Below are 15,728 nucleotides of genomic sequence, written 5' to 3' on the forward strand. Positions count from 1 at the left end.
CGGGTGTAACGTGGGCGAACCGCGGTGCGCCCACTATCACTCGCACGGCTGCATTCTGGACTAGCTGTAGTCGCCGGATGTACTTCAAGGGCAACCCCATGTAGAGCCCATTGCAGTATTCCAGCCTAACAATTATTTATTTAGCAACTGTTAAATTACAAAGGTGCTGGAAAAAGTGGTTTATGACTTAAGAGTGTTTGGCAACTGACTTGCACTTACAACAGTTGTAGCATCTTACAATCCCTTGCCATTTACAACTTTCCCAGGGGCTTTCAAAGAACAAAGTCAATGGGGAAGCTGGCAGAAATCGGGGTTCGAACACATGTGATGTCTCCCTTAATGACTGCAGGTGATACATTCAAAAAAAAAAGGATTGTGAAATTGGGCTTGGTCACATGATGCCTCACTTAACATTTCATTGCTGAACAATTTTTCTACTCCCTTTTCTGGTTGTAAGTTGAGGACCTCCTATTGCAGTTCCGATGCAACATAAATTACTAAAAGGTAACTTATAACAGAATGCGCTCCTGTTACTTGTGGTGGTTCAAATCCCTAATGCTGCATAATGGAGTGAGCTCCCATTACTTGTCCCAGCTTCTGCCAACCTATCAGTTCGAAACCATGTAAAAATGCAAGTAGAAAAATAGGAACCACCTTTGGTGAGAAGGTAACAGTGTTCCGTGTGCCTTTAGCCTTTAGTCATGCCGGCCACATGACCACGGAGACATCTTCGGACAGTGCTGGCTCTTCGGCTTTGAAACGGAAATGAGCACCGCCCTCTAGAGTCGGGAATGACTAGCACATATGTGTGAGGGGAACCTTTATCTAACTTGGAAAGTGGAATAGAAATATTTGCTGCAGAGTAAAATCCTTCAATTCTTTCAGTTAAAGGAAATTATTCAACACAAGGCAACTATTTTTGGATGGTCAAACCAAAATAGAGAAAATAGCTGCTCGGACCCCATTCCTCTTTCACTCTCAGGAAGAAGAAAAAACAAAAGTGAAGCCCTGGCACTTAAATCTGCAGTTGATTTTCAATACGCAGGGAAATTCCAGCTCAAAAGTAGGAACATGGGAGAACAGTGGGGAACTGTTTTTATTCCGTCTATCATCTGCACAGATGTTCTCAGAAAATATATGTAACAGTCTTCCCAGCAGCTCCAAAATGAAGCAACTTGAGACTATCAAATTCAAAATGTCATTTCTGATTCTTTAGAGTATGACTGAGAATTGGAGAAGTGGATCCATAGCTTGAAAAGAATCCAGGTGCCTCAATTTTCCTTTTTAGATGGTAATGGATTTTTCTCAATAATTAATTTGACACATTAATCAGAGCTTGGGGCTCCCACTGGACTGAGTTCTAAGGAAGTAGAGAATGTGATTTTGCCTCTACTTTTTAACTTCCTACTTGTGAAGAAATGCAGGGCACAGAACAAGAGAATCTGCTTCAGAGTGGGATGAGACAGAAATGCTGTAATTTCAACACATGATGCCTTGAGGGACATTGAGGAAAAAATGTACTTAGACGCAAATAAACTTTATTCCATGCTCTCCTCCCTCAACTCTAAACTTTTGGGCTACCCTCACAATTTCAAAGTTATATCTGTAGAGATGAACAGTGAATTTCCCTCATGCTCATATTTGCAACAAAAGATAATACCCTTATAGGAAAGGACCAGGGGATAAACATGATTGCATCTATGTTAAAAAGTCCTATGAAAGCCGTTAACAACCACTCTGCATAAAGAGATATCCGTAGGACAATTATTGCATCTGGTAAGTTTTGCATATTCAAATCAATGATATCTCTTCACTTATTTCTTGCACCCTCTAGCTAAAGCTTACAAAATCCTTACAGCCTGAAGAATCTTAAGCAAACTCTCAAGACAATCCAATTTAATTTACCTACATTGCTTATTAAACATCCACATTATTTGAATAATCTAAAATTAAAGTAAAATTCTATTTATTACTAATAGTGATTCAGAACTGTGTGGACACATGTTCTAAATAATATATACTTAGGAGAAGAAACGGCTCTCTCAATTAAGGTTTGTACCCAGATCAGAGGGAATGGAGCAGAGTGAACAGAAAAGTTGTCAGACATTTGGCAAGATGCTTTTCCACCAGTTGAAATCTCTTAATTACCAATCGCTTGGGCGTGAAAAGCTAGTGGATGGACTCAACTTCCTGGGTTCCAAGTTATATTGTTGGGTAAATACTCTAAAGTAAGTATATTACAGTGTTATCCTTGTTCATCAATTTGTTCATTGTAATCTTTCTTAAGCCTTGTAATGCTTCAAAGTACAAGTAGTCCTCAATTTATACCGTTTGAAATTGCAACATTGTTGAAAAAGAAGTGTCTTATGACCAGTCTTCACACAACTGTCACAGTTCCCCTAATCACATGGCCATGATTAGGGTCTTGACAACTCTCATACATTTCTCATGGCTGCAGTGTCCCAGAGTCATGTCTATGCATTATCTGCACCCTTCCCAGCCGATTAATGACCAGCAAAGTCAAGGGGGGAAGCAGGATTCGCTTATCAACTGTGTAAATCACTTAATGACTGCAAGGAAAAAAGTTTATAAAATTGGCCAAAGCTATATGATGTTGCACTTTAAACATATTACTTAGGGATGAAGTTGTTTCACTTAATTAAGGACTACTTTTACAAGGTTTTTTTTTGTCCATATTGTTGGACCAATGATACAGAGGAATACCCACCAATGACATAAGAATTAGGTTCCAGCCACTAATGAATGCCCAGAGCTCACCGACAGTCACATAACTATAGAGATATCCTGATCCAATCTTTGGAACTCTAGCACCAAATTCTCCATTAAAAAATCCAGCCAACACATATTGTTTTCTTTGTATTTTAATAGACTGTAATTTGAGAGAGGGTTCTTTACATGCATATACAGGTAATCCTTGATTTACAACCATTTAGTGACCATTTGAAGTTACAATGGCACTGAAAAAAGTGACTTATGACTGTTTTTCCCACTTAGGATGATTGTAGCATCTTCACAGTCATGTGATCAAAATCTGGACCCTTGGCAATTGGCTCATATTTATGATGGCTACAGTGTCGCAGAGTCAGGTAGAGCACCTTTTTAACCTTTTGGCAAATGGGAAAGCCAGATTCACTTTTTAACCATGTTGCTGACTTAACTCTGGCAAGAAAAGTTGTAAAATGGGGCAAAACTCACTTAACAACTATCTTCACTTAGCAACAGAAATTTTGGGCTGAATTGTGGTCATAAGGCAAGGACACACATACACATCTCAAATACATATGCTGCAGAGAAGTCTCTTAGCAAAATCAAACACTGCTCTGTACCCCTTTGCATGTTTATTGAGATTTAATGGGCAACTATGCACAGAATTAGTCTAGGAACTCTAATCACCAAAATTGGAAATTGTGATTATAAGAGTAGGAAGTCTGTTTGTTCATTCCACATTGGTCCATTTTTTAAAAAAAATAAAGTATCACATCTATGCATAAATTATCCTGGAATTAAGAATCATCTGCCAATATAATCTGATGTTAAAAGAAGAGAGGGAATACATTCAACTAGTCAGTACAGAAGCAGCATTAAAACTAAACATGTCTTCTACAGCTTTAGATTTGATTGGGAGGGAGTACTGCAATAACACAAACACAGCACGTGCCTGGGACTCATTAATGGACACAAATTGCCACCCCATCTTTTCTTCTACATTTGCCTTCAATGAATCAGATATCATGTATGTATTCTTAAAATAAACTGATGAGATGTAACCACAGGTTAGAAAAAAGTAGCACAGCTTAAAAGACAATAAAACAAGAAGCAATAAAATAAACTAATAAAATGAGGGTAAGATGTAAAGAGGTCCAAACACAATAAAACCAGGGTTACAACTAAGAACTTAAATACATATTTCAAAGTTTAAATGACAACAAAGAAAAAAAATCCTGACTGCTAACAATTGAAAACACATCTGCAAGAAGATAATTCAATCATTTAAGTCCAAACACTTGAACGTATTTATTATTAATAATTTGCCCCAATCTCTTTATAGAGGCCAGTAAAAAATATATTGAATAATGTCCAACGGCACAAGGACTGAGATACTTAAAAATCTCCTTTCAAAATCTGAACTCTGAAGGCATAGTCTGTGAATGAAGAGTTGTAAAAAACTTTCTCTGCGACAGGGAACACTGGTAACATTAACCAGATACTGCAAGTCATAGATTCATTGCATTATCTAAGTGTGTTTTACACATCCCAAATGGACTTGAAATGTTTTGGAAAAGTATGCAATCACTTCTGTTAAAAAGGTTAGAAAGTTTGCAAATCATATGGTGTAACGTATGTATGTATGTATGTATGTATGTATGTATGTATGTATGTATGTTCACAGATCGCACATCAACAGCTTTTATAATAAGCAAAGGAGTACATCTTCTGAGGATGATTTCATTCTCCGTTTCGTTTCATTTTGCAATGGATATTTTACTTTCTTTACACTAAAGGGCTGAGGTTCTTAAATGTTGGCAAAAACTGTTCTAGCAGTTGACAAGCTTTTTTTTTAATGCAGCAAACATCCAAAAATAGTAATTGCGAGGGACTCTTGTCTGCCAGCCTGGAAGATCATACATTAATTCATTTTTCAGGGGGAGAACACCAATCCTGGAACTTTTCAGAGTTTCTGTCTACCTCACAACATATGGAATCATGCTTCAACTAAAAACATGCTCTATCTTTACAAGGTTCAGGAAGGAAGCATTGCCAACACACCCAAATTCTCTACTGAGAGACACTGAGATTAGTAGCAAGCTACAACTGAAGGTTATAAAGCCAGAAACATACATTACAAATTTATACACAATATGCCAGCATGAACATATACTCTACAAAAACTATATACCAATATATCAAGAAAAACTCCTTTTTTATAACTTTAATTAGTTATGCCAGCTGCTATTAGCTGAACAATAATAGCTTTAAATCAATGGACTGTATTAGACCACAGTCAAAGAAAAGTTCTAATTTAAAGCTATGGCTAGTTAACTTATTGATTACACAGTGATAAGCAAAGCTAATGCTGAAATTTGAATGAAACAAGGAAAAAGGTGTGCAATATAAACCTAAAGAGTTAAGGGTTTTTATTACTGATGACAGCCTTCCCAACTGTGGTGTCCAAATATGCGGACTAATTCTCAGAATTAACAAAAAAAATTGCTGGCTAGAGAACTTTTGGAATTAATGTCCAAATATCAGGCAGGCATCCAAATTAGAGGAGGCTGGTTTACGAGAACACAGGAAGCTATGCAGTCATTCATTCAGCTCAAGAGAGTTTGCCCCAATTGATAGCGGCTCTCAATTGAAAATGACTAGGATTAAATCTGAAACCTTTTGCGTACCAATGAAAACTAGAATGAAGTGTGGAATCAAAGAACAAATTTAATAATTATAGTACAACCATCTATAATGAAAAGGGAAACCAATTAAACTCTCCTTGAGATGTAGTGGTCGCCTAACATTTTCATAAAAACCTTCAGAGATGGGAAACAATTGTAATGAGCAATCTATAGATAGTTCAACAGCTGTACAGATCTTATGATAATGTAGTTTTTCCTTACATTTGACAAGATTCAGGCAGCTGCAATTTGTACTTTTTTCTGGTCCTAGACTTGATGGCATTAGTTCCTGAGCATCTTTTTATGCATCTGAGCACTGATACCATATCTTCCCTCAATCTTCTTGTCTCCACACAGAACTGCAACCTGTATATAAACTCTGAAAGGCTCAATTACGTCATTATTATATTCTCGGAATTTACCCAGTAGTCATTATTTCTTTTACTCCACTCTTCCCGAGATAAAACTATTCTTTGGCACAACTGAACAAAAACAGCTTAAGCACTTATCCTGAAAACTCTATAGCCTGAACCCAACTGTTGACATTGGCACATCACTTGCCAATGGTGAAAAACCATGGGGTGACATGTACCTCCCCTGAAACAGAATACTATCAGAATTGCTACAATTCATGGGCCCAAACATCTTCCATATCCTTAGTCTTGATGTCTATTCTAAGTGCAAGTCAATAACCATCATACTTGAATAATTTTGCTCTGGTGCTTTGAGAAACCAATTAGTATGTGTATAAATCTTAATATACCATCCCTCTATAGTTTTTAAAGCATCAATGTGTCACCATCTCCACTATTATTGCTTCCTGAAATACCCTGCAGAATTCTCAGGCATTCTGGAAGCTCCAAGCATGTCTGGAAGACTCGACATTAGAGAAGACTGCGGACTACTTTTTCTATCTGAAGCTACAAACACGGAAAGTTCAAAGCAAAGTTTATTGTCCCGGAATATAGCACCAGAGTACAAGCTTGATTGGGGTCAAATTAGACTAGGCTAAAATGTCTAAACTATTTTTCTTGGTCGATCCCACACAAACTTTAGGTGGTCTATTCACTTAATAGTATGGTTCCGATATGACACCTCCTTTGATGCTCACCAGGATTCATGCCTGACCTGGTACTTTTTCTATATACCGGTATATATTTTAAAGGAAAGGAAGCATGTTTTAGATGCTATTGGGAGTTTTTTATATTCCTATTGGGAAATCATTTTCTTAAGGCCAATGGCTGAGGCCCACAGCTTTGTTTGAAAGTATGCCCATCTGTCTAATAAAAAGACAAAAACAAACCGAACTGGTAAGACAGCTTCAGTTAAAGCAGTGCTGGCTGGGGGATTCTGGGAGTTGACGTCCACAGGACTTAAAGTCACCAAGGTTGAGAAACACTGAGTTAAAGGAAGCAAGAAGGTGTAAGAGCTGCTTTACTATTTTGTGCTTGAGTACATTATCCTTGCTAGTAATTATGTAAGAATGCCCAGGATAAGCTGTTAAACTTTCAAATCTAGTCCATAATAAAAAAAACCTGCAGAATTTAATAAAAGGGAATTATGATTTTATTCCAGTGAAACTGGTGTCAGTTAAATTAAACATTATTTCTGTGGAACAGTTGATAACTATAAATACCTACCTGACAACTCATCACATCATCAGTTAATCTAAAAGGATTACCTTCAAATTGGCATATATAAAAGATATGGGTGAATCTTAAAGCCACTCACACAGGTCAAATACCAGCTTGGCACCCTCTTTTAATATGCTGTACTTTGCATACCATTACAGGTTAAAACTAGCATTTAAAATGGGTGTGGTAATGGACTGGAAGCTACTACAGTTGATGAAGTATAGACCTGATATAGTAGAAATTGCTCAGTTAAAGTTTGTAATCTAAATAACCTATTTTGGACCATATGTCTTGTAATGTAATAGTCTAAACCAAAGAATGTCACAACTGATATCTGTACTAAAAGTAATAAAGGGCACAAAGTCACTACCAGTATATGGTCAGGAAATCATGCAGCTGGGATCATTTCCACACATGAGCATAAGGATACAAATTAACAAGTTCACTAGATAGAGGAACATTAATGCTACAAATTATAGCAAGTGAAAAGATATATCTTTTCTATTTTAATTTTGTACTTATTAAGAAGGCATACAAGTGATTTCCATAAAGAAAGGAAGAAAGCACTTTTCAAAGGAATTAAGGCATAATGAAAAATAGATAAGTAGAATAGGACAGCAAATTGCAATAAGATGCATTCATTCAGTTTTATACAGCAAGAACCATTGCAGGTAGCTAATTATGTATTCCAAAAATCATTTCCAAAAAAATACTAAGAAGCTAATTACAAAGAAAATGAAAAATACAATTTCAGTTTATCTTGTTACAGTTCATTCTGTCCAAACAGAAGGGGGAAATTTTATGCTCGAATATTGAAAGTGTCATTGTATGTCATAACAGCTGTTCAGAAAAAAACTTTAGACAAAGGATGAATAGGCCCTGGCCTAAGGCACCAAAGCTTAGGAAGCAGCAATGTTGTTTCTCCTACCAAATCATTTCAAAAATTCTAATGTAGCTGCATGCTTGTGCGTGCATACTGCCAAAGCATCATTCAATTTTCTGTTTTATTTTACTTTTGTTCTCCTACTTTCTACCTGGGAGCACATCCATACTAACGCCAAATAAATGAAAGTTTGATTATTCCTGTGTAGAGTGCACATATTTCTCAATAGTAACAGGAAGCTCACCTTTAGGTATGATCAATATAACTCAGTAGGTGACAATTGCAGCAATTTTGCATCATAGTCTATGCTTTATATGAGATCAATGAAACTGCAATTAAAACTATAATGTACTACTGTACATTAATTCCATAAATGACAAAAAGCATGAATTAGTCCTAACAATAGAGAAAATACTTCAAAAGGCAAGCATAAACAAAGCTAGGAGCTTGTTTTCAGATAATTACACTATAATTACAAAATCATAATTGCAGAAGTAATAAAAGCATCAAAGTCTGGATTCATTTATACCAGTTCACACATGTGTTAGTTTCACTCTTTATTTATTTCACCTTACTTATCTTTTTCTTCCCTTCAGTTTCAAAATTAAATAAAGTCAATCAAGGAATGACAAAACTTTAATGTCAGTTCATTTCACTGGCAGGGTTCAGACATAGTAGTATGCATAACCTGTTGTTACCTGTTTGGGTTGCACATTTCCATCTTCCTATCACACCTTAAAAAATATTTTAAAGTCCTAACAATGGATTGCAGGCTGTTGTGTGCAAATCTGAAAAATGATGACCTCTTGAGGATCCAAAACAAAAACCTAACTACTTTGAACTAGCATTTTGTGCAATGTTTTGATTTGTGCAAAATAAATGGTTCATGGCTAGCCAGAAAAGCTTGCAATCAGTTTGCTGTTGAGTAAACCTACTTGATCTGATTTTACATATCTTACAGACATATGATATATATGATAAATCATATTACAGATATGATTTTACATATCTTACAGACTGCTCCAACTGTAATGAGTGGTATACAATTCCCTCACCATAACCATAACCCTTGTGTGACCCACACCCAAGGAAGAGCATTACTTAGAAATTAATACTCTCTGCCAATCTTCAAAGATACAAGAGTCGGGTAATTTCAACATGGGACACTTCTGGCATATCCTCTCTTCTCCCTTTTTATCTTCCACCACACAGCCAACCCAAGAGTAACAGAAAGTGAGTGAAACAAAATTTCTTCTCCTATAACTTTAATAGCTCCAACCTCCATAGAATTTTAATTTCCTCTCCCCGTTACAAAAAAAATGGAATCATTAGCCAGCCATCCAGCCACGACTAAATCTAGAAAGACCGGACAGCCTACAGCCATCTGAATCATTTGAAACCTAAGTACTCCCAAGTGGTTCATGAAAGATCAGTCTCACAAGTGTGCAAACATGTTTTCATGTCCAAATGTGGCTCATGTAGCCAGAATCAGTGGAGGGTCACCAGGACAATGATTGCTGTTGAAATTCGTGGTTGCAGACATCTAACATGAGTCTTGCTATCTCCTGTCCAGTGACAATGGCCTTCTGTATTTTTTTTAAAGCTGGGTGAAGCTTACTTTAGGACTTACCTGAGGGTTTCAATCTATTGCATGCCACAAAATAACAGCATATTAAAACACAGCAGCATAACAGTCTCATGGACGATTGATTTTGTATATGACAGCTGTAGCAAGGCTGCTATATGCACAAAGATGGAAATATTCTGAAATATCCACCATGAAGGAATAGTTAATAAATATGGTAGTGTTTGCCAAAATGCAAAATGAACTTCTTGATTGAGAAGATAACAAGTACATTTATTAGTGATTGGAAATCCTTTATGGACTTTTTGCTGAAAATGGAAAAAATGAACTGGTGACTTATAGATTTGATGAGTCAGATATTGGGAGGGAATTATGATGTAACCTTAAAAGAGGGAAGATAGAGGACAAATATATTTTTAACTGCTATAAAGATCAGAAACAGATTCTTTATATATTTTCTCTGTTTCTTTCTCCTTTTATTTACTTTTTCTGTTTATTCATTTGTTCTGGATTTTTATCTATTATTTTTCTTTAAATCTGTACGGTTTTATTACTGTACAAAATTATTTAATAAAAAATTAAAGTCAACTCAGCAATATGGTCAGGGAGCAGAAAAGATGGGGGCATAGGCAGTTCACCCTCATATTAATAAAGAGACAGGATAGTATCTTTTATCTTATGGTAGTTACTACAGCTGTTTATGTTGAGGGCAGCTATGATGGGTAGCAGGAAAGATCTCTTGATATGTGAAGTAACAATCTAACTTCCTGGGCAAACTTAAGCAAAGGAGTCATCATTCCTTTCAAAGTCAATTTTTTTACTACAGGAAGCAGGACACAAGAGACATGATATGGAAACCAGTTTTGGAAATTTGTGTGTAATTTGGCTAGGAAATATATACTGTTTTTAGAGTAATTGTTTTGTGTCCCATTCATAGAACACAAGAGGAAGGAGGCAGAAAAAATAAAACCTCGATTCATAAAACAACTATGAAGGAGATACACTGAGCAAACTCCCTATACTCTTTCCATAGAATAGTAAGGCAAACACGAGCTTCTTTAACCCGAAATAAACGCAGAACATTTTATTTAATTCGTAAGTTACAGCTGCATCAGGGGGAATATCCCGAACCGAAACCGACCCGAGTCAAATTAAGGCTGAAAGGGTCCAGTTGTTGGATTTTAAGTGATGAGTCACTATAAAGTACCGTCGCCTCCCCCCCTGCACAATCCCAAAAAAGGACCATTTAAGGAAGGACTTCTGTCATCCCTTAAACCCAGTAAGCTTAGCCGCTTCAGCGCCTGGGATCTGAGCCTGGAAAGGGATCGCCTGGAAAGCGCCCTGGGAAGGTCGGGAGGAGAGAGGAAAACGGGAAGAGGATCCGTTGGGCAGCCACGATTTACCTAAGGCAGGGCGCATGCTTCCGCCCTCCTCCACATCGCCCATAGCTATCAACATTGCATCATGCAACACGCTTCTCTCGCAAAATGGACTCCCAGCCTGGCATGTGGCTAGGCGCCGAAGTACACGTCGATCGGTCCCAACCGCTCGGGGGAAAACTGCTTGGAAGAGTATCCGTCTTTACGACCCACCGCCAGGCTCACGGGAGAAAGCAGCGTGGTCTGGCTTCTTCTCCCCCCCCCCCTTCCTCTCCTCCCGCTCCCCGACCCGCGATCTCTCATTCAGGGCATCTCACAGCCAGGCTGGAAAGCCATCCCCACTCGGGAGATGGCAGAGGAGAAAGGAAGGGCAGAGCAAAGGGGGGGGGGGACCTTGCCAGGGCGCCATCGGCTACTCACCTAAGCTTGTCTGCCGGGGATGTTTCTACTACAGCCGGTTTAAAAGAGAGAAGAAAAAGGGGGAAAGAAAAGGGACCGCTGGAGAGGAGCCGGAGTTGGGAAGCGAAGCGGGACCTGCCGGGGTGGCAGCGCCGGGTGGAAAGGCAAAAAAAGGCTCACAGAGGACACGCTTACAAACCGCTCCCGCTGCTTATAGTGACTCCTCCCTCTCGACTGTCGTGAATGAAAGGAGGGGAGAGCAATTATAACAACACAGGCACATACACACACAAAAAGAAGCTGCCTAGGGGTTGGGAAGGGCGGAGAGAGAGATTGAAAAAAAAAGGGCGCAGAGGGGATGGTTGCTCGTAACAACCCCTCAGTTCCGTCCTCCCTCTTTCCCCACCCCCGGCTTTTTTTTCCCCCGTCGCGGGGAAAGACAAAAGCGTCGGGCGGTCGTGGAAAAAACTGAAGGAGCCGCGCGTGCCGGGGGAAACCCCCCGCCTCAACGGCCGAGTGTCGCCCCTGAGCGCGCCCACGCGGCTACAAACCCCGGGTGGGGCTCCGACACGCGCGACAGCCGCCACCAATTCCCGCCTAAAGGTGTGGCTGTGGGCAAGGCCAGGAGAGCACCCGGCTGTCCTTGGGCCTCCCTCGCTCGCTCGCTCGCACGCGCTGGCAATTGTCTCTCCTTAAAGGCGCGGCGGAAGCCACTTCAAAAGCCGAGCGCCTTTTCCCTCTTTAATTCTCGAGCGGCGTCATTTGGAGAGCTTCCGATGAGGCCGGGCTTTCTCCGTGGTGAGAAAGAACAGCTGGATGGGGAGTTGGGGGGGGGGGAAACGGCGTTAAGTTTTCTCCCAGCCCGGAGTTCTCCCAATTGTTTCGGACTTCAACTCCCATAATCCCCGCCGAGGCAAAGGCAGGATTCCGTGCATCTCCACTTCTTATGACCCCAAACCTTGAATGTTTTGTCCATTCGTTTGAGCAAAGGAAAATCCTTTAAAATATATTCCGATGTGCTCCTTTTAATGTACCCAAACTGGAAGGCACTCCTAATTTATTAATTTTAAAAAAATCTTTTGAACGGCTCTTCTGTAAGTATGAGTGTGCATTTCTCTGACCTATGTCTAACTGAATTAGAGTTTACTAAATGACTTAGGTAGTTATCTAGGATCACGGAAACAAATCCAGACAAAGGGTATGCAGTCATAATAAAATTAAAAATCTGGGGAAAAAATGGCAAATTAATAAAGGGCAACAAGTTAATTCCTTAATCTATAATAATCACTTTTCGGAGGAAATCCCTTTTAAGTTCAATGGAACATATTTCAAGATGCACAGGTAAAGCAGGAACAAGAACATGTTAAAACAGGAACAAAACTCCTTTTAATGTAAAAGTTGAATTTCAACGTTTGGCAGGTGCTCTGTAGAGCACAAAACATTTCTATCAATGTCTGGATCTGACATAACAAAGGTTCAGGTGGCACTTGAAAGATGTAACAAACTGTTTTGGGTGCTGCATGTTTTTGTGTTTTTCTCGGTATGCTGCTGTTGTGTTTTTTCCTGGTAGCGTACGCAGAGACAAAGCTTCAGTCCAAAGAGCTACGGTATTTCAAACGAGAACCGAGAACCGCTGTGCACTCAGAATGTAAACATGGTTAAATTGTATGGATGGCGTACTCAGATTTCACTTACAGACCTCGAAAGTTTCTTTTTAGCTTCTTTTAGCTTAATTTAAGTGTTGTTGTTTTTTTTTTTAAAAAACCTTTCATATTGCTTGAATGCAGTCAGGCTAGCAAGGAAGTGCATGGCAATCCTCTGTCTGGATTGCATCACTTACTTAGCAGTGTTTCCCGAATGCAGTGAAGGCTTTCACAGCTAAGTATGGCCATTTAGCACCAACTCTGTTAATGTAGATGGCATGCATTAAAACTGGCCTGTGCAGAATAATCCTATAAGAATACCATATGTATCACTGTCAACATGGAATATTATTTCACTTGGAATTATCACCCACATTCTATAATTACAATTATCATAGGTTTATTAGCCACCCAACCCCAATGGAGATTTGGGGGGGGGGGGTAAATGAGGAAGATTTTTTAAAAAACATCAATTGAAGTAAGTATCAGGATGTTTGGAAGATTTTTGTGCTAAAATATTAATGAATTCATATTCAGCAGAATGTTTTAGCAAAGGCAACCTTCCATTCCACTTATTTGGGGAAAATAAACACAAACGATGAAATAATGCAAAATGGATAAGCAGCATACCTAGGGACAGACCAAAATTTTCTGGATTTTGTTGGCAGAATTTATTTTTAACCACATCAAACCAATTTTATGGCATATGTCCCATTTTGGGTTGTTTCTTATTTGTAGAAAATCATGCCACCAGTTATTAACAATTAATCAGAGAGGAACAATTTCTTGGTGAGACAAGCAGCTATATAAATATTGTAAATAAACAAAAAATGTGGGTTTATAGACCTCAGGTGATCCACCACCACCACCACCCATTTTATTTGTGATTCAAGGAGGGTATTTTATTCTTATAAAGCTGCTTCTGTATGAATTTGCTATTCAGCCTAAGCTTTGGTAGAAGAGCTTTCAGAAAGAAGAGAACTTCACAGAGCTTCAGTCTCACCTATATACCAATTTCATCATTTATCATTTAAATATTTACTTAATATTTGTTGAAAACTGTTTTATTTCATTTTCATTTTATACAATCACTTATATACTGTGCATTTAAAAAAAGCAATAAACACAACTCATCTTCCACCATGGAAAACCAACATAGCACTTCAATCCTCCATACACCCTTTCTTCTCCCCCTCCAACTTTCATTTCTCCCCTCCAACATTCCCCTCTTCTACTTCCCTTCCCCCTCAGACATTCCTTTCTCCCCTTCCCTCCATCTCACCCTCCTTACATTCCCCTCTCACTCGCTCTTTACTTCTCCCTCTTCTTTCCCTCTACTCCTCACTTTGGTGTATTTCTACTATTCATTAATCTATTCAATTTATATTTTACACTAAAATTAAAAAAAATGAAAAAAAAAGGAAAATAAAAGGAAAAGAGAAAAAAAAGAAAAAAGAGCAACAGTATACGAGTGCATTCTTATTGTTTACTTAATATTGTAGGAAATTAAAACCCACCCTTCTCCTAGAAAAATGAAATATCATGGGAAATATTGAGAAGGCAGAATATTATATTTCCCTGAATAAGAAATGAAGAAACATGTTTTTAGGCAGGAAACAAATTCACCCTCACCTTTGCCAATGGGCCATTAAAAGGCCCGAGCCAATCTATTTTACATAACAAAGATTTCCCCCTTCAGCTCCGGGTGATGGGATTAAGGCATGATAGTATTAACTCTTTACTCATCTCACCACAGGGCACCTGGGAAGAAGCAATGCACAACCCCAACTTGGACTCAAAACACAGCCTACAGAGTTCCCCCTGCATGGCTCCATGGGAGTCTGACAACCAATCAGAATACAAGCTCAAGATCAAAGGCCAGAGAGGAAATAAAACCAGGGACTTTCAGCATCTCAGTCTCTTATTCACCCAACATCTGGAAGCATGATATCACCCTTTCCCACAGGACCTCAAACCATGTGGCCCTCTCCACCATTAAAACATCTTTCCAATCAGCCTCTATGTTTCCAATGTCTTTTCCCCCCCACTTGGAACTGAACCCAGAAGGACATTTCTTCCAACAATATAATTTATCCTTCAGAAGAATCCTGGACAATGAGCTACTACAAATACTTTTGGTCATCTACATCTGCATTTTCCACATCAGAAACTTGGACAGTAGCAACAAGAAGGAAAGATGGTTTGCTTAGTGATATCCAGCTTCCCATGGAAGATTCTTTTCAGATAATTCTATGTGGTACCCACATTAGAGTATTTTAATTTTCCAAATATAATTATTCTGAAATTTTAAAAGATGCCATCTTCTTGTGGTTTGCATATTTCAATTCCACTGGATTTTTTAATTACATGTTTTATAGTTTTAGAAGCTAAAACTATCAGTAGTTTGATGTGTGTGTATGTGTGTGTGTTGAATGTAATTGTAGATTCATGTTTTTGTGTTTGTAGTGTAGGAAGTTATCACCCAGCCCTCTCCCAGAAAAATGAAATATCCTAGGAAATATTGAAAAGGCAGAATATTTCTCTGGATATGAAAAGAAAGAAACATGTTTTAAAAAACAGAATAGCTGCCTGTAGCTTCTTGCCCATCCCCACCTTGTTAATGGGCCATTAAGAAGGCCAAGCTAGTCCAATTTACATAATAAAGACTTTTCCACTTCAGCTACAGGAAAGCATGATGATATTGGCCCCAACTGACCACATGGCATCTGAGAACTCAACCAAACCTGGATTCAAAACACAGCCTAGAGAGTTGCCCCTGCATGGCCCCATGGGA

The 15,728-nt window shown here is 38.7% G+C and overlaps 1 protein-coding gene and 1 long non-coding RNA gene across 2 annotated transcripts in view; one reads left to right on the forward strand and one right to left on the reverse strand.

Annotated features, from left to right (window-relative positions):
* SLC7A1 (solute carrier family 7 member 1) overlaps positions 1-11,624 on the reverse strand; it is a 47,713-nt gene extending 36,089 nt beyond the window's left edge. Inside the window, exon 1 of the mRNA XM_014061718.2 lies at positions 11,313-11,624. The gene's annotated coding sequence lies outside the window, so the exon portion shown is untranslated. The remainder of the gene's footprint in view (positions 1-11,312) is intronic.
* A 111-nt stretch (positions 11,625-11,735) lies between these two features.
* On the forward strand, positions 11,736-14,951 carry LOC148044334 (uncharacterized). Its single transcript, XR_015697462.1, has 2 exons — positions 11,736-12,089; positions 14,691-14,951. It is a non-coding gene; the product is annotated as an uncharacterized LOC148044334 (long non-coding RNA).
* The last annotated feature ends 777 nt before the right edge of the window (positions 14,952-15,728 follow it).

This window comes from Thamnophis sirtalis, unplaced genomic scaffold (assembly GCF_051295495.1).
Source record: "Thamnophis sirtalis isolate CommonGarterSnake01/CBP01778 unplaced genomic scaffold, rThaSir2_p1.2 scaffold_8, whole genome shotgun sequence".
Taxonomy (NCBI): domain Eukaryota; kingdom Metazoa; phylum Chordata; class Lepidosauria; order Squamata; family Natricidae; genus Thamnophis; species Thamnophis sirtalis.